The sequence below is a fragment of the Melospiza georgiana genome, chromosome 1, assembly GCF_028018845.1.
Source record: "Melospiza georgiana isolate bMelGeo1 chromosome 1, bMelGeo1.pri, whole genome shotgun sequence".
In the NCBI taxonomy this organism is placed as follows: domain Eukaryota; kingdom Metazoa; phylum Chordata; class Aves; order Passeriformes; family Passerellidae; genus Melospiza; species Melospiza georgiana.
The window spans coordinates 152,097,672-152,115,852 of record NC_080430.1 but is presented as its reverse complement, the minus strand read 5'-3'; the positions used below and the strand labels follow the sequence as shown (position 1 = coordinate 152,115,852).

The 18,181-nt window shown below is 43.4% G+C and overlaps 1 protein-coding gene across 4 annotated transcripts in view; it reads left to right on the top strand.

Annotated features, from left to right (window-relative positions):
• The window catches only part of TSNARE1 (t-SNARE domain containing 1), a 469,627-nt gene that overhangs the window by 44,840 nt on the left and 406,606 nt on the right, over positions 1-18,181 (top strand). The gene's annotated exons all lie outside the window — the stretch shown is intronic.

Below are 18,181 nucleotides of genomic sequence, written 5' to 3'. Positions count from 1 at the left end.
GGCAGATGCAAATAAAATTTTTCCCTTGAGAAACCTTTTTTTCCCCCATGACTTTCATTTTATAGGAGTTTCACTCCCTTTTGGAATGAGTTGCTTTATCTTCATTCATATGGAAAGCAACCTTATCCAGGAGTTGTCTCAGAGCTTTGGCCATATTTTCATGTTCTCCCTGTGTTCTCATTGTCTTTATCCTTTGCTGGTTTCATGTCTTTATCTCTGGAGCAAACCATGCACAGAAATAAAATAAACATGGAGAATGCAGTGCTTTGAAACTTGGGTGCCTAAGGATGCCAGGCAGAATTTGAATCGTGGAATAGTCTGGGTTGGGAACAACTTTTGAAGGTCATAAAATTCAATGAGCAATGAGATGTCCAATGATGGGACATTTCCAACTTCATCTTCTTGCTCAGAGCCTCATCCCACCTGACCTTGAATCTTTCTAGCCATGGGGCACCTGCCACCTCTGTGGCCAACATTTTTGTGTCTTTCCAAAATCTTATATCTCACCTGAACCCCTACCCTCTTTCAGTTTGAAACCATCACCCTGAAACTACAAGCCCTACTAAACTGTCCATCCCCAAATTCCCTGAAATCACTGAGAACTGCATTGTTCTGCAGATCTTCAGATTTAACTTCATGTTACTCATCTTGGAAACTCCTGCCAAGGTGGCAAAGCCTTGTTGGTCTCCTGGGCAGTGTGAAAAGCAAGCAGGGGAGAGCTGGTCCGTGTCACACTGTTGGGATGTTCATGTGTCCCCTCCCAGGGAAATTGCTGTTTGCTCCAGCAGCAGATCCAGCTGTGGCAGATCCATTTGTGGGCAGCACAGCCACAGCCAAGTTCCACTGGCTTTTTTTGGGATTATCCTGTCCCTCCCACCTGGTTTACCTCCCCTTGGAGGCATAGGGAGGTTTATAGGACTCCTTCTCAGTGACCCTGGAGACAGAAACTGATTCATGTTTGGGGAGGGAGCAGTGCTTTGTGTAATTTTCCTGTCCCCTGTGGCAGCACTGGTGCTGAATCAGTGTGATGGGTGTCCCCTTTGATACAGGTGATGTTTCCCTGAATCCCAGTGCTCATTCCCCTGGATCTGCTCCCAGCAGGACTGAGCCCAGAGCTTTAGTGGTGTTACTGCTGTCCTGAATAGTCCCCAAGCACCACATCTGGCTGGAGAGAGAGAACACAAATTGTCCTCCCACACGGGTCTGGGCTGAAAACCAGAGGATTTGGCTTTCAGTACCAGCTAGTTGTGCCTTAAAACAAATTTTGCTGAGGGCATCTTTTCTCAGCTTTATGGTTTTCTCTTCCCATTTCTTACTTTCATGTGCAGTTTGTTCTGTGTGGCAGAAAGGAGCAGCTACATGGGAGTGTGGCCTCTGGGAACAACCTGGACAATGAAAAAGAAAAAAAAAAGCTGTAATTAGCCAGGTGATGGAGCAGATTGTTTCAGCAGTGAGGGGGGAAATAACTCTTGTGGCATTTCTGTGTCTCTGACCAGTCTTGCTCTTGCTGGACCTGGAGTCACCCAGTGCAGGGCATTGGTGGTGGTAGAGTGAATTGTAAAAAGCACCAAGTGTGATGAATGTGAAAGTCCTGTGGTGCTTTGGGAGCTGCACTGATGGTGTCAGCCATGCTGGGCTCAGGATCTCTATCCCCAGCTCTCATGGTGATCCTTTGCTGTATTGACAACATTTTAGTCCCCATCAATTTGTTAACCTGTCAGTCCTGTCACGGTCCCTGTGTTGAATTTGTGCTCTTGCACACTTGTTGATCGCCCTCTCCTCACCCCATGTGTACCAGGGGTCTGTTGCTCTCCCTGTCTATCTGCTGCATGATGAGAAAAGTGGATGGAAACCCTTAGGGAAGAGCCACACACTCTAAGTTGGGTGTGGAATGCTCCTGAAAACCTCACTGTTGTTAGCCACAGGTGGTGCTTTGGGAGCAAAGCTATAGAAGGGCAGAATTACAGCTGAGAGTCCAAATCTCTCCCTGCTCAGATTTGTTTTTCTTCACCTCCTGATACCCTGCAAGTCCAGGCAGTGGAGTTGTTTTGAGCTTTTTCATGCTCTGTGCTGGGTGAGCACTGGTGAAGGCGCTTGTGCTGGAAGGGCTGCACAGGGCACAAGCACAAGGTGCTCCCTGGCCCCAGCCCTTCATCCACATCACCAAGTGTTTGCCAGAGGCTGCTGAGGTCTGGAGAGGCCACTCCTTGCTAAGTAGACCAGCAGGCTCCCCCTGGGGACTTTGTTCAACTGGGCTGACCCGTGCTTCAGCCATTCAGGTGATGCAAGTAAGAGAGGTTGACTGGGGCTAAGCTGGTGCCTGGATTTGTGTCCAGCATCAGCCTCACTGCTCAAACTTTTTGTGTGTCACTGAGTGGTTTTCTGTCTTTGTCTCTGGCTGGTCATTGGTGCTTTCAGTTATAGGCACAGTAATTGGAAAAGCTGTGGTTTTATCAGTCATAAATGTACATCTGTGTGCACACAACTATCCATAAAATAAGCCTTTAAAACAAATGGAGATGAAACATCCATGTGTTGATGTCCTCATTGTGCCCAGGTCCTTGTTAGATCTCATTGCATTTTCTCCTTGTCTCCAGCCTTCTGATCTCTTCAGGTGTCAGTGGTGAACCTCACAAATACTGCTTTTCATGAACACACACGCTGATTTTGTCTTCAGGGGTGTGAAGGACCTGGGTGCTTTGTCCAAGGGCACATAGAAGGGCTCAAAGCTGGTGATGGGACAAGAGGAAATGGCCTCAAGTGGTGGCAGGGTGTGATATTTTCTGAGTTCCCCAAATGGAGGAGGAATTGAGAATCTGACCCCATGTTCTTAGAAGGCTAATTTATTATTTTATGATCTATATTATATTAAAGAATGCTATACTAAACTATACTAAAGAATAGAGAAAGGATACAGACAGAAGGCTAAAAGATAGTAATGAAAATTTTGTGACTCTTTCCAGAGCCTCAACACAGCTGGACCGTGGTTGGTCATTAAGTCAAAACAATTCACATGAAACCAATCAAACAGTGACCAGTTGGAAACAATGTCCAACCACATTCCAAAGCAGCAAAATATGGAAGAAGCAAATCAGATAATTATTGTTTTCATTTTTCCTCTGAGACTTCTCAGCTTCCCAGGAGACGAAATCCTGGTGAAGAGATTTTTCAGAAAATATGATGGTGACACAAGAGGAGGTTTAGATTTGATATTAGGAATAATTTCTTCACCAAAAGAGTTGCCAAGCATTAGAACAGGCTGCCCAAGGAAGTGTTGGAGGGATTTAACAGGTGTATGGATGTGGCACGTGTGGTGGTGCTCACAGGGGTCCCAGGACGAGGGAAGAGATGAGAATCTTGACTCCATGTTTCAAGAGGATGATTTATTATTTTATTATATATATTATATTAAAAGAAAATGGTATAATAAAACTATACTAAAAATATAGAAGAAAGGCTTTCATCAGAAGGCTTGAAAGGGAAGGAATGGAACGATCCTAAAATCTTGTGACTGCTCACAGCCTCGACACAGGTGGCTGTCATTGGTCATCAGGTAAAAACAATTCACATGCTGGGTAAACAGTTCTCCTGATCACATTCCAAAGCAGCAAAACATGGGGAAGCTGAAGCTTCTCAGGGGAAAAGATCCCAGTAAAAGGATTTTTCATAAAATATGTCTGTGACATGTTGCAGTGTGATGTGTATTTAATTCCAGTAGTGACAGGCATATGGAGACATGGCATAGTGGTGGCCTTTGCAGTCAGTGCTTGGTTAATGGTGGAACTTGGTGATGTTAAAGGTCTTTTCCAACCTAAACAATTCCATGATTCTTTGTGAACTCCTGGTGGAACTGGCTCTCAGCAAGCTGCTCCGTGTGCTCACCACACAGGAGATCCCTGGTTGTGGCACTGCTCTGTGGGATGTCTCTGAGTGTGTGTGGAAAGGAAAAAGAGCCATTATGCAACACCCTCGTGTGGCTCTCCCAGCTGCCAGCACGTGGTGTGAACACTGTGGTGACCCAAAATCCAGCATGTGGTGTGAGCCCTGTGGTGACCCAAAATCCCTTCTCCCTGGGTGGTGGGATAATCTGATAACTACCCACTCCTGCCTTGATGGGAATGTCCTGGCATTCAGTGCACCCCCCCTCAGAGCAATGGGCAGTGTCATCAGGCTGCTGGCACATTTTGTGTTTTCTCAAACCGCTTTCTTGGCCAGCATTCCAGCGCTGGGGTGGTTTCTGGCCGGAATTCCTCCATGTGGTGGTCCCTGCTCAGTGAGTGGAGCTGGCTTCGCCTCCACAAAGCCTGCAGCTCCCGTCCTGCTGCTTTCCCCCCTGCATCTCAATCCTTGCATTCCTGCAAGGGAACAAGATAATCTCTGTGCTGGTTGTGTAGCAAACTCTCCTCAAAGTGACAGCCGTGGGCAAGGCCGTGTGGCTGTGATGTGCTGGGATTGCTGATTCCCTGGGCCACCCTCCTAAGCTCCTTAGCGCTGAGAGTTGCTGCTCTGAGCTCGGTTGTCTTCCTTGAGAAGTGCTGCCTCCAAATCACCAGGGATCTGCACAAATTCCCTGGCCTTCCCTGAACAAGTAGGAAGGTGTTCTCCCACTTGAGCAGGGTGCTTTGTTTTTGGCAGAGCCGAGCGTGCAAATGGAGGGAAAGTTTCCACTGTTGGATGCCAGCGCTGCTGTCGGGCTGCGGGGAGGTGTCTGCCGTGCACCACATGGGAAGAGGGTTTCTTGTGATTTGGGAGTGCTCCTCAGATGGGGAAAACCTGGGTGTTAAGGAAGGATTTCTAATGAGAAGGCTGGAGCACCTCTCCTTGGAAGATGGGATGGAAGAGTTGGGGCTGTTTTGCCTAGAGAAGGGAAGGCTCCAGTGAGACCTCAGAGCCTCTTCCAGTGCCTGAAGGGGCTTCAGAAGGACTGGAGAGGGACTTTGGACAAGGGATGGAGGGACAGGACAAGAGGAAATGGCTTTAAACTGACAGAAGGGAGATTTAGATTAGAGATTAGGAAGAAATTCTTCCCTGTGAGGGTGGTGAGACCTTGGCAAAAGTTGCCCAGAGAAGCTGTGGCTGCTCCATCCCTTAAAGTGTCCAAGGTTGGATGGGACTTGGAGCAACCTGGATAGTGGAAGATGTCCCTGCCCATGGCAGGGGGTAGAACTGGATGATCTTTAAGATCCCTTCCAACCCAAACCATTCTGTGATTTTATAATTTTATGATTTTTATTTTCTTTGTGATGTAAGGCAATATAGGGAAGTAAAATTACAGTTATTGCAGTAGCTAAGGGCAGCTCCTGGATGTTTGTAATATTCAAAAATTGAGAATAATTTCCACTGCATATTAAGGGATTGATGGAAGATTTCCTGTGCTGTGCAGGTGTTTGGATCAAGCACCAGCACCTGAAAACACATGGATATAGAAATTAATGTTGTTCCCACATCTCACACTATGGCAGCAGCTCTAGTGACCTCTTTTCCAGCCTAAAAATGTTCTCTTTTTCTTCTTAAGTGTGGTGGGGGAAAGATGAAACTGCCCTTGCCCTCCCTCTATCTAATGGCTGCCAATTTGTGGTGGGGATTCTGTGGTAGAGTTGAGGATTTAATTTGATTTATTTATGCATCAAGTTTTTAAAGGATGAGGATTAATTTTCCTCTTTTGACCTGGATTTTACAGAAACTCAGGTTCCAAAATCAAGAGCAGGTGCCTCTTTGTCTTAGGGCAGAGACATCTGTGAAACCACCTTCATTTCTGCAGTGAGCTGCCAGTGAATCTGTCCTGTGTCAGGCCAGACCTTTTGGCTGCAGCCTCTATTTTGCAGGGCCCATCAGTATATTTTGAATTATCTGCATCCCTGGGCCTTGCAGCTTTCTGTTTGCTCCTTATTGCCAGATTTGGATTTTTTTGGTGTGCTTTGAAAAACATCTCCCCCTCACACAGGCAGGTTCTTGTGCTGGTTTGGGATGACAGTGTGTGCAAGGTACCAGCAAAAGCGGTAAATCCAGATGTCCCTTTATTTTCCTGAGCAGAAAGGAAGAAGCTGATGTGAGTTACTTCTGCCTTTAGAGGTCCAAAAGGCTGAATGCATTTCTATTTCAGCTGAATGAAATGGCAGCCCTCCAGCTTGCTTGCTGCAAAATTGAGGCTATTTTATGGAGCCATGGTTGGGATATTTCCTCTTTTTCCCTGTCCTCTCACAGTATGTAGAGATGGAGATACCATGTAAGGGGTGGTGTTAGAGCAGCCACTCTGGGAATCACAGAATCCATGAAATGCTTTGGGTTGGAAGGGACATTACAGATCTTCTTGTTCCAACAACAAAATGCTCTTCCAGACCTACACACAGCTCAACATTGTGATCAGCATCCCTCAGAGATGGATCACAATGTTGAGCTGTGTGTAGGTTTGGAAGAGGATTGTGTTGGCAGCTACAGAGCAGAGGAAGGCAAACAAGCAGTGATTGCACAGGAATGATCTCCAGAGCCCAAAAAAATACTCACCCAGCATCAAACAGTAAGAGGAGGAAACCCTGTGGCACTATCCAAATCTGCTGTATGAATTCCAAGGGAAAGGACATCACTCTCTTCTGAAATGACAGATTTTCTATAAAATTTGAAATGTTGATGAAATTTCGAAATTCTTCGTGACTTCCCAATTCAGTTCTGCTTCCCACTCTCATTTTCCAGGATAGCGACAACCCATAGCAGGGCAGGAGAGATCATAAAGTCAAGGAGGGTCAGGATAATGAAGGATAGAGGCCATGGCACAGTGCCTGTCACACAGAGAGAGCATTTCAGCATTTCGAGATGTTTTAAATCAATGTTTGTGGTTTTAATGTTGTTTCTGCAGGTTGGTTTATGCCATCAATCCCAGTCTCCTCAGCAATGTAATTGCCTGAGATGATCTGCTCTGGCTCAAGCTGGCCAGCCAGGAAGGATCTTGTCCTGGAAATCTTTGAGCTAGGACTGTATTTTAGGTTAGAAAAAAGTATTCTCTGTCTGTTTTGAAAGAGCAGCTGGGAAGCAGATAAAGAAATCTATCAATTTTGGTTTTTAAACAGAACATAAAAAATAAATAAATGCCGAAGTAAATAAAGGAAACCTGCAAGCAGAGAATTGAAAAAGTTCAACTTCAATGCTGTTCTGTGTGAATATTATTCCAAAGGATCAGAGCACCTTTGCCAAATGAAAAATATTGTCAGTGCGTGCTGGCATTGCTCATTCCCAATAAGGTGTAGTTGTTCAGTAAGTTACAGTTTTGGGGGTGAAATATCTAGAAGTGATTTAAAAGCAATTTAAAATATCTGTGCTTTCCCATTAAGCTGTTGCCAGGGGCATTGAACAGTCTGTATCCTCCCCTGCACTTAGAACCAGCCTTTTGTCACACTGGAGGCATTTTTATAATAAAAATACATAAAATTACATCATGTATCGACCAGAGCTCAGTTAACTTAAGCACATGCAAGGCCTCTATTAGGAAACAAAAGCCAGTGGCTGGGGACATTGATTTTTGTAGGAATTAGTAAATTTGGCATATCACTGTATTTTTAAATAGCTCCATACCCTCCCAGTGCCAGTTGAGGAAAGATGGTGTTTCCATTTTTCTCTGACCTGTAAATTGGACAAGAAAAACCTTGTGTTTTTTTCTCTTTCCCTCTTCCTTTCCCCATCAATTTCCCTGTCCTTTTCCTTCCTTTTCCTCTTCTTTTCCTTTCCCTCACTGTCTAGAGATCTGCCTTTTTTCCATTTTCCTTTCTTCCTGCCCTTCCATTTTTCTTTTTCTTCCCTTTCCTTTTCCTTGCCCTACTGTATCTATAATGTAAGCAGGCTAAAAAAAAGCTCAGTGCTGGAAATCTTTACAAATCATGAAATAGTTCAGGTAAGAAGGAGCTGTTAAAGGTCACCAAGTCCAATGATCAGGGACATCCTCAACCACATCCCCTTGCTCAGAACCCCATCTAACCTGACCTGGAATGTTTCCAGGGATGGGGTATCCACCACCTTTTCCAGTGTTTACCACCAACACTGTAAATAATTTTGTCCTAATATCTTATCTAAATCAACATTCTTTTAGCTTAAAGCCATTCCCCCTTGTCCTATTGAAACAAATCCTGCTGAAATATTTTCCCCACATTTATTTTCAGGAAAGTGGGGGATTTTTAGAAGAAAAGGGTTCTTAGATTGTTCAAGGCCAGTTTGGGTGGAGCTCTGAGCAGCTTGGCCTGGTGGAAGGTGTCCCTGCCCATAGCAGGGGGTGGAACTGGATGGTCTTGAAGGTCCCTTCCACCCCAAACCATTCCATGGTTCTAAGTGCTGTTTCTTGACTGAGGTAAAGTTTTCCCAGATCTGCCCTGCAGAGGCTGTTGGCATTGACTGGACTAAGTGGTTTTTTTCTCTCACAAATGGCATTTCTGATAAGCAGCTCAAATTGCCTTTTAAGAATTAAAATTCTGTATTTATAATACCTTACATAGTCTCTGCTGCTGCTGTAGGGGAGCCATAATTCAAAGGAAAACTTTTCTGTCTAATTTAGCAGATACTTAAACATGGTGAGAGATGGATATGGGTGGGGGGAGGACATTCTACAAGCTGATGGGATATTTGCAATGTACTCTAAAAATTTCAGTTTATAATTACTTATTAGACAACAAGGGGAGGAAAAAAGTTGGGTGGGAGAGAAGTTGACTCATGATATTGAAGTGATAAACAATTTTCTCCTTAAAAAACCCAAAAGGCTGTGTTTTTCAGTAGCTTTTGAAAGTTAATATTTACAGGACTGGAAGTTGATAGACTTTCTATTATGTCTTAACTGATTTTGATGGGGAAGAGATTTCTGACTCTGTCACTGCCAGTTAGATCAGCTTTGGCAATGCTCTGACAGGGTTTGCGAGGATGTGATGTTATCCAAGGAGAAGTGCACTGCCACAGACACGAGCTGTGAACCCACCCATAATTTTTTCATGGTTTCTGCAGTAGCATTTCCCTCTAATGAGGGCAAAACAAACAAAATCCCAACTTTTGAAAAGTCCTGACCTGGATAAAACTAACCTTGGCTTTTCTGTCTTGTGTGATTAAGTTCTCCTGTGGCCTTTTTTTTGGTCCTGTTTCTGCCTGCAGATGTTTCTGAAGAAATCCTGAGCTTTGGTATAAAATAGATCTCTGTGTTTTAAAAACTCTACTCCTTTTTACTTAATGTAACTGCACCTTTGTTTTAATACATTAAATACCAATATATCCTGCAGATCTTCAGATAACATCATAGTTTTACTGGTGGCAATTAATCTCATTTCTGAGCTGAGGTGTAGCTACAGGGCTGCTTTGTTTGTACATGAGCTTGGTTGTATGAGATTTTCAATCCCACTGCTCAAATGGAAAATTGGGAGGGTTTATCCTCCACGGAAGGAAAACAAGGAGCATGTGAGTCAGGAAAAGAAATTTGTGAGGTTTAGTGAGTACCCACTCTTATTTTTTAGTTGGCAAGAGTTTGGCACTGTTTGGAATTGCTGTAAGGGAATTTTTTAAGTTGTTGGCAAAGTCTCAATTTCCCTCGTGTCCTCAGCCAGCACCTTGGATATCCTGTAGTGGGGTTATGATGGAGACAGAGCTATTTCAGGTTATGCTGTTGGGGCTGCATCTCCAGGTCCAGATCTCCATATCTTTCTTTTTGGTTTAGCCCAGCTCATGGGAAATAATTGGGCTCTTAATCACAGAATGGTTTGGATTGGAAGGAGCCTCAATCTCAATTGGAGATTGATCTCATTCTGCCTGGTTGTCTCTGGCAAAATCTATTTTATGAACTCCTTTGCCTTTGGCTCGTGGCATTGAAGTTTGCTTAGCCTCTGCCATGTGTAGGCTCCACGTCAGGAGTTTTTCATCTCCTCCACCTGAGCAAGAACAGGTTGAGTGAAGTGGTTGGAGATGCTGAGGGAGATTTTTCAAGCTGGACATGCAGTTGGACACCCAGGAATCTTCTGAGTGCCTGCTGTAGCCAGGAAGGACTGCTCAGCCCTAATTCTTTCCTTCAGACACAGGCACAGTGCACAGTGGTGTCTTGTTGGCTCAATTTCCTCCTGCACATCACAATTTGGCCACTTCTGCCTCGCAGCTGGACACAACATAAATTTGTACAGAGGAGGAAAGAACTCAACTCCTGTGGGAGGTCTGAGGCTGTGGATTTTTCTCTTTCTGAACAAATTCCTGGTTTGCAATCCTCTAACCACTGTCCAGTCTTCCCTGTGGGCTCAGCAGAGATGTCTGGACCACAGCCTTGTTTTTCTTGGCTCTTCCCTCAAAGTAATTGAGGAAGTAATATGAGTCTCTGGGGTGTCTGGGAAAGAGAAGATGGAAGCTGCTGCCCTAACTTTCAGTGCTGGTTTTTCAGGACTGGTGTGTGTGTTCAACAGTTCTTCAATGCATCTGTAGGCACACGGTGGATTCTTGGAGGGCAAGGAGATGGATTTTGATGATCCTTGTGGGTCCTTTCCAGCTCAGGATATTTTGTGATTCTGTGGTTCTGCTGCTATGGCTGCTGCTTGTGTGGTCCAGGCTCCTCACCTGGGCATGATGGTGGGGCTGCCCGTCCTTAATTTTCATTGTCTCCCATTGGTTTAATGTGGAATTTGCTCGCTCCCTTGATTTGGGATATGGGGGTTTGCTGACCCATCACACGTGGGAGTGTCTGCAGCAGAATTGTTCCAGATATCCGGTGGTTGTTCACAGTTGGGTGTTTCTCTGGCTATTAACGGGATGAGCTTTGGTGTTTAATCCTGCTTGAGCCCTATTTGAAAAAAAAGTGCTTTCTGAAGGACTTTGGTCCAGCCAAGGGTCCAGCTTTGCTGCTATAGTTGTGCCACACAGCTCTACTGTCAGTTGTTGATGCAGCACCTTTTGAAATATTCACATTTAATGGCAATACAAGGCATGTCTGAGCTCTGAAATGCCATGGAGAAGCAAAGGAGTGGAAATAGAGTGGCAGCAGAGCTTAACATTTCTTGGCTTTTGTTTGTGTTGAGCTATCTGGGTTTTGTGCATTGACTGATCTGCTTGCTTGGGCTGCTGACATTCATCTCTCTTGACTGTCAAATTCAGTGTAGTGGAAATGTTAATCTGACCACAGCCACAATGCAAAGAAGCATCTTCAGGTGAAAACACACATAGAAGCCTTCTTAGGAATCTGTTTAGGTCTGAAGAACAAATCTGTACATGATGCTGGTCATGTTTGCTCATGTTGTGCAGTGAAGTCCCATCCCTGCAGCCTGTGGGAGCTGCTTGGTGGTGTCTCCTCCTGCACAAGACAAATTCAGGGATCCTCCTCTTTCTTAGTTCATGGAACAGGGATCCCACTGGGATCAGGGGGGTTTTAATGGTGCATATCCCACCACATCTCCAGTTTGGGCTAACCAACATCCCAATATTTAACCGTGCCAAAAGCCATAAACCTCTCTGAAATTCCACTCAAAACTTTGGAACACGGAGATGTCCTTTATTTCCAGGCCATACCTGTGTAGGACCTAAGCCATAATCACAATCCTTTGAAGTTTTAAGCCTCTGTCTCCTTCTGTATGCTCTCCTCTCTGTGCTGTCACGTCTGCCTGTCAGGCTGTCTCCTGCTGAATTGGGGTTCTACATTGATACCAGATGTTCTGGTCCCCTTTCAAAACACCTCATTTCCTTCTCCCTTTGTCATTTGCATGATATTAAAACTGCTTGTTTTTTGGTGGCTTTCCTGGGAGCTTGGACTCTGCTGTTCTCTCAAGTCAAATTCACTCTGGGTAAGGCAGACCTGGAGGCAAAGTTGCTGTTGCTTTCAGAATTTTTTGTCCTTTTTATCCAGGACATGTTTGTAAATGGTGGCATTCTGCTGGCTCCATGCTACATGGAGAGCACCAGAGCTGTCCTGCCTGTGGGATTGTCCATGAAAATTTAGCTAGATAAATGATTTATCTGTTCAAAGCAGCTTGCGAATCACTGTGTGATCCACAGGGCAGGACTTTGCTGGAGGAGGAAATCTCAATGCAGCAGAGATTCCTGTGCTAGAAGTGAGAGTGGAGTGTCCAGGAAGGACAAAACCCCAACCAGCATCTTGCAGGATGGTTTTTCTCTCGGTGTATCAGGTGGGAATGCAGGGAATGTTTTTGGTTGTTTAATTGAGGGACCATTCTGGTGAGTTCTGCCATAGGGAGGGGAACAGGGGCTTCACCTGCAATATCATCCAGGGTGGAACTTTATTTTTTGTCCATTCTTTTTTTTTACTTTATGGATGGATGGGCTGGAGTACAATGAGTCAATGGATACTGTGTTCTTAGAACACTATGCTAAACTTGGATATCTAATTGTGAAATTAAATTCTTGCAGTCCCAGGACCCATTCGTGCTGCTCTAGTTGGGTGATGATCTGACTCCCAGGTGATGCTCCAGCTCTGGTTCTTCTATCCCAGAGATTTCACAGCCTATAAAACTGTCTCAGTTGCTCTGGATGGAACCTGAGCATGTTGAAATAAAGCTTACCCCCATGGAAATCATGCCAGGCTCATGGTGGCACATTTGATGTGTGTGTGGGACAATGAGCATCCAACCTCTGCTGGTCTTCTGCAGAAATATTTTGTCAGGATTTCTCCCCCTCCCTTTACTTGTTGAGCAGTGTGTGAAATTCAGCACATTTGATGGAATGATAAGATTTACCTCTGAAATGGAGCTTTTGTGTATGAACAAACCTGTGTGGGGATAGATGGAAGGAAAGCTCATAATACCACCAAAGTCTTTAAAAGCTACGAGCCTGAGCCTGCTGTCCTCTCTTCACCTCAATTTCTCAGGTGTGACAAGCTTGAAAGCCAGAAACCTGTCTCTGACTGCACACTAGGCATGACACAGCGAGTATATTTTTGGAAAATGAAGAACAATTGGTGTGTTACTGAAGGAAAAATACAACTGATGCTACTTTACTGAAGGAAATCCCACTGCTGCCTCTTTTTTTCTTTTTTTTTTTTTTTTTTTTTTTCCCCTGGAAGCTACAGAATTTACTACACTGTTTATGTGCTGAAAGAAAATGGTGATAAATTAGTCCCTGTAGCCAATCCTACTTGTAGCACAGAAATAGTTGTATTTATGGAAGTGGTCAAACATGCAGTAGTGTCCAGAGATGTATGGCAATGTTTACCCCAGACCACAGCATTGTGTGATTTATCACAGGGCACAGAGCAGGCCATAATGTGTGTCCTAATTAGTGTAATGTACCTTGTAATAGCTGTGAAATAAATTCTGCACCAAAGCTTTTGGCCCAAAAAACACAGGATCTAATGCAGATTCCATGAAGATAAAAGAGGAAAAAAACCCAAAAATGACCTAATGTTGTAATGCCTTTAGATGAAGTCTGAAGTACACCTGTACATAATCACAGAATCACAGAATGGTTTGGGTTTTGGAAGGGACTTTAAAAATCATCCAATTCCACCCCCCTGCCATGGGCAGGATCACCTTCCACTGGACCAGGTTGCCTCAAGCCCCATCCAACCTGGCCTTGAACATTCCCAGGAGCAATATGTAGGTGTCAAGTTCGTGGGCAAAATGTGTTACCCTTGTTATTAAATGTGTGTTAACATAAAAATGTGTGTTAACCTTGCATTGCTCACCCTTTTCCTTCCATGACACAGAGCTTTCCTCTGTCCCATGGGCTCATTCTCCCTCTGTCAACCCAAGGGAATTGTTTATTGATTAATGCATTAATCAGCCCCACATCTTTGCTTGCACCCTCTTGGTGTGGCTCTTTTTAGCACTTGGTAGTTTTGGAGACAGAGGATGACTGATGATCGTGTTCTGAAGCTTTGTGAGTGTCTTCCAGTTCCTTATCTCTCTTGCAGATGGTATTTAAGTGTGCTGCAAAACAAAATTCTCATGTGGGAGTGGATCTCCACATGGACTTGTGGGATTTCTTCTGGTGTATTGCTGAATGATGCAACAAAAATCGGCTTTTTTTTCCTTTTTTTTTTTTTTTTTTTTCTCATGGAGCTCCTGGCAGACTGTCAAGTACTGATGTTACCAATTCATAGAGAAGGAAACTGGCTCCCCAAGGGCTTTTGCTGTGAAGTGCTGTCAAGAAGGACTAAGCTGAGACCTTTGAGCTTTGCTTCCCAGCTGAGATGCCCTCCAAGGGCTTGCGAAAACAGAGTTCCTTAGTTGGTGTAGGATGAAATTTCCTTCATTACTTGCTATCTATCTAGTGTAAAGGCTTTTTTTCCTTATTTTTATTTTTATAAAGAACTTTCATTTTTCAGATCTTTATTAGGACAGATTTTAATTTTTGGGGCTGGTGCTGTGGCAGTTTTTTTTTTCTGTTCTCTTTCTGTTCTTCCCTTATCTGGTTTTCCTCTGTAGATCATGAGTATTTGATTGAGGGTGGAAGAGTCAAACCAACACAAATTTATTTGCTCTGTCAAACTTCCTCTTTGTAATATTCTTCTCTGTGTAAAAGATGACACAAAATCAATCTCCGGGTTGGCGTCGTCATTTCTCTTCTGGCAGCTTTTGCTCAGCGATCATTATTTTTTGTTTGGCCGCATTTTATTCTTTAATGTGTTTTCAAATACATCATCAGATAACAATTGTTGAGATCCTCCCTCCCTTTGAAGGTCTGAGTGCAGATGTGAATTTGTGTGGCCTTTTTTTAACCTTCTGTGATCATGTCATGCTGTTCTGTTTCAGAAGGGATACCAGGGGAAGGAATTGAGTGCCAGTCAAGAATGAAGAATGAGGATGTTATATTGTGGAATGGGATGTGGCTTCCATGCTCTTTTTCAAACAATGCATTTGTGGAAGTTTCTTCCAAATATTTTTTTTGTTTTGTGCTCAGATCCTCTCAACTTTTCTCCCCCATCAGGCTGCCCTTCACTTTTTCAGGTTCTCCTTCATTTTTGTGGGTGACTGTGAAAGCAGCTGCCTGGTTTTAAGTGAAATGAACCAAAATACGGATTTTTAAAACTACTGTTCCAGTGGTGAAATTATTTTTCTTCCTGAATATTTTAGTTCAGTACAAGTTCTTTCATACTATAATTTTTTTGTTTAAATAGACTTTTTTTAGAACCTTTATATGTGTAGAATTCTGGATTCAGAGGGAAAAAAAAAAAAAAAGAAAATAAAACCATATGGACGTAGTTGAGCTTCTAATCTGAATTGAATGAACTTTTAATATTTTTTGTAGTCAAAACTTTGCAAAGCTTTCTCTTTCCTCCCTCCCACACAATAAAGATGATTTATGAGTTCCATGATCTGAGGAACTGGTCTGTAAAGACTGGGGAAAGTTATTTTTGTTGAGAGAGTATTGAGAATGGCAAAGAATAATGACCAGGAGGACTCAGAGCCAAGGTGAGACCCAACAGTGAGAGGACAGAGGCTGCTGATTCAACCTCCAGTTCATTTACTGGAAGATCGTTCTTTGCCCAAAAATCCACACTAACTGGTGAAATTTTAAATTCAAATTTAGTGAAAGATGTAAATATAAATCTGAATGTGATTCTCTTTGACTGTGAGTTTGTCTTGTCTTAGGGGAGAACGTCAGGGAGTTCCTTCCTACCCCATGAAGTGGATCTGCACAGATTTACCCTGAGTTCAGCAGGAAATTGCAGATTTCCAGAACACCTCTGATGGCAACTGTGAAATTACCCTTGCAGTTCTGCCATTAAGCTGCTGAAGAGATTTATTTCTTGAACAGCTGTTCTCAGATGGGAATTTTCATTTCTCTAAGTAGGATTGGAAGCTGGGAAGAAAATTTGGCTGTTAGGTTGATGAGGCAACAGTCAGAAAATTATGAACAAAAAAGGAGATGTTTTCTTCCAAGAGTTTAGCAGTAAAATTCTATTTAATGCTGTCTTCAGCTGTGTCCCATTGATCTTTTTGGTGAAAGCTGTTTGACACATTTGAATTTATGTGTCTAAACAGTTTCTTATGATGGTTTTTTGGGTTTTTGTTTTGTTTTACCGTAACACAAAAGGGTGACAGCAGTTTCTCTAAAAAGACAATCTAAAATCTTGTAAGTTACCATTTTTTCCAAGATGTCTCAGCTCCTGAGGAGACAAACTGCTCTCCTAAAGGTGTTACAACTCACTTCTGAAACCTCAAGATTCTCTTAAGGTGCCTCCCTTCTCCAGCAGTGATTCATTGCTGCTCCTGTAACCCCGTGGATGGAGTGGCCTGGTATAAATCCAGACACATGGAGACCTTTGTTCATCTTTAATCATCTGCTGTCCAGTGCCACATAAATTATTATTGTTGTTATAAAAGCTGCAATTTATCTTTGATCAGGCCTCATGGCTAAATTTTTTAATTTTTATTTTGTTTTCCTTGAGGCTTGGTAGATTTTTTTTTTTTTTAATGTCTACCAATAGAAATTAAATTAAGAGCATTCTAATGTCTATCAATATAAATGAAATTAGGAGTATTTGCAGAGGTACTGTGGGCACACAGCTACTGCTCATCACAATCTGACTGCAGTGATTTCTCTTCAAACTGACCCAGAATAACTCCGGGTGTGTTTCCCTCTGCTCTTGAATATTTGATTCCCAGGCACACAATCCTCCTTTCCCTTCCTCATATCACTTCACTTGATGCATTGGCAAGGGCTGGGTAGAACAAACAGGTATTTTGTCCTCATGAGATATTTGGCAGCTCTTTATTGGCTTTCTCAGCGCCGTTCTCCTGATGTGAGCCGAGGATCAGAAGCTGGGTTTATTTTAGGCGACTTATAAGACAAAATATAAGCTGCTTCAGCTCCTTTTCTTCCTCTGTGTAGGCACAGGCTACACTGTGGGAGCCACTGGAATTATATCTCTGAACAATGCAGCCTTTCATCTTTTCTCAGACTGCAGTATATATATATATAATCCGACTGGTTGGTTTATTACATTTTTATTGCTGTCAAATTTTTCCAAAGATTAGACTGGGAGGAAAAATGCCTTCTGAGTGAGATCTATGAGGGTGTGAAATGGGCCCTGAGGAGGCCCACTGGGAGCACCACAGCTTGAGTTATTGCGAGGCAGGCAGCCCAGAGGATGGGCAAATCCCCCCTGGAGGTGATGGTGCCTGGGTGACCTGGCTGGGATGGATTAACCCGTGCTGGGCTCACCTTTCCACAGGTGGGTGGGTCCTGCTGGGAGCAGAATTGGCTGTTCCCTGTTGTCACAGACATCTTTGATGAAAAATCCTTTCCTTAGGATGTTTTCTTCTGAGAAGCTGAGAGGCCTCAGGAACAAAATGTAAACAATGGTTATCTGTGCTGTGGAATGCAACAGGTGCATCTGTGATTGGTCTCATGTGGTTGTTTCTAATTACTGGCCAATCGCAGCCCAGCTGTCTGGACTGTCTTGGTCAGTCACAAGCCCTTGTTATCATTCTTTTTCTATTCTTAGCTAGCCTTCTGATGAAATCCTTTCTTCTATTATTTTAGTATAGTTTTAATATAATATATATCGCAAAATAATAAATCAAGCCTTCTGAAACATGGAGTCAGATCCTCATCTCTTCCCTCATCCTAAGACCCCTGCGAACACCATCACACTCTATGAGTCTGTGGGTTTAAAACATCTCTGAGATGCATTTCCAATGAAACAGCCGAAGTTTCTGTGTCTTACTGGACTGTGTTTCTTCATTCTGATGGCTTCTGAATGGTTAATTCCAGATATTCTCTCACTTGTTTAAAAGCTTTAATTTCCCTCCCCTTACTGGGGCCTTTCAGTACCTAAAGGGAGCTTATAAAAAGGGGATGTGGGGGGTGCATATTGCTAGGAGAAGGGGTAATGGTTTTAAATTAAAGGAAGGTAGATTTAGACTAGAGATTAAGAATCTCTAGTTTCTAATTATTTTATGGTGAGGCCATGGCACAGATTTCCCAGCTGTGGCCTTCCTATCTTTGGAAAGTCTCAAGGTGAGATTGGACAGGGCTCTGAGTAAACTGGTCTGGTTGAGGAAGTCCCTGCTCAATGCAGGGGATTGAAACTAGGTGACCTTAAAAGGATCTTTCCAGCCCAACCTTTTCTATGATTCTGTGATTTCATTTTTAGGTCTGAATAGGACTCCTGAAGAAATACAAAGGGTTGAGCAGGTGGTGGTCTTAAGGCTGAAATGAAAATGAAAGGACCAAATGCTGATTGGTGCAATAGAGCTCTTGAAATCAAGAGCTGATGGTTGTTTTT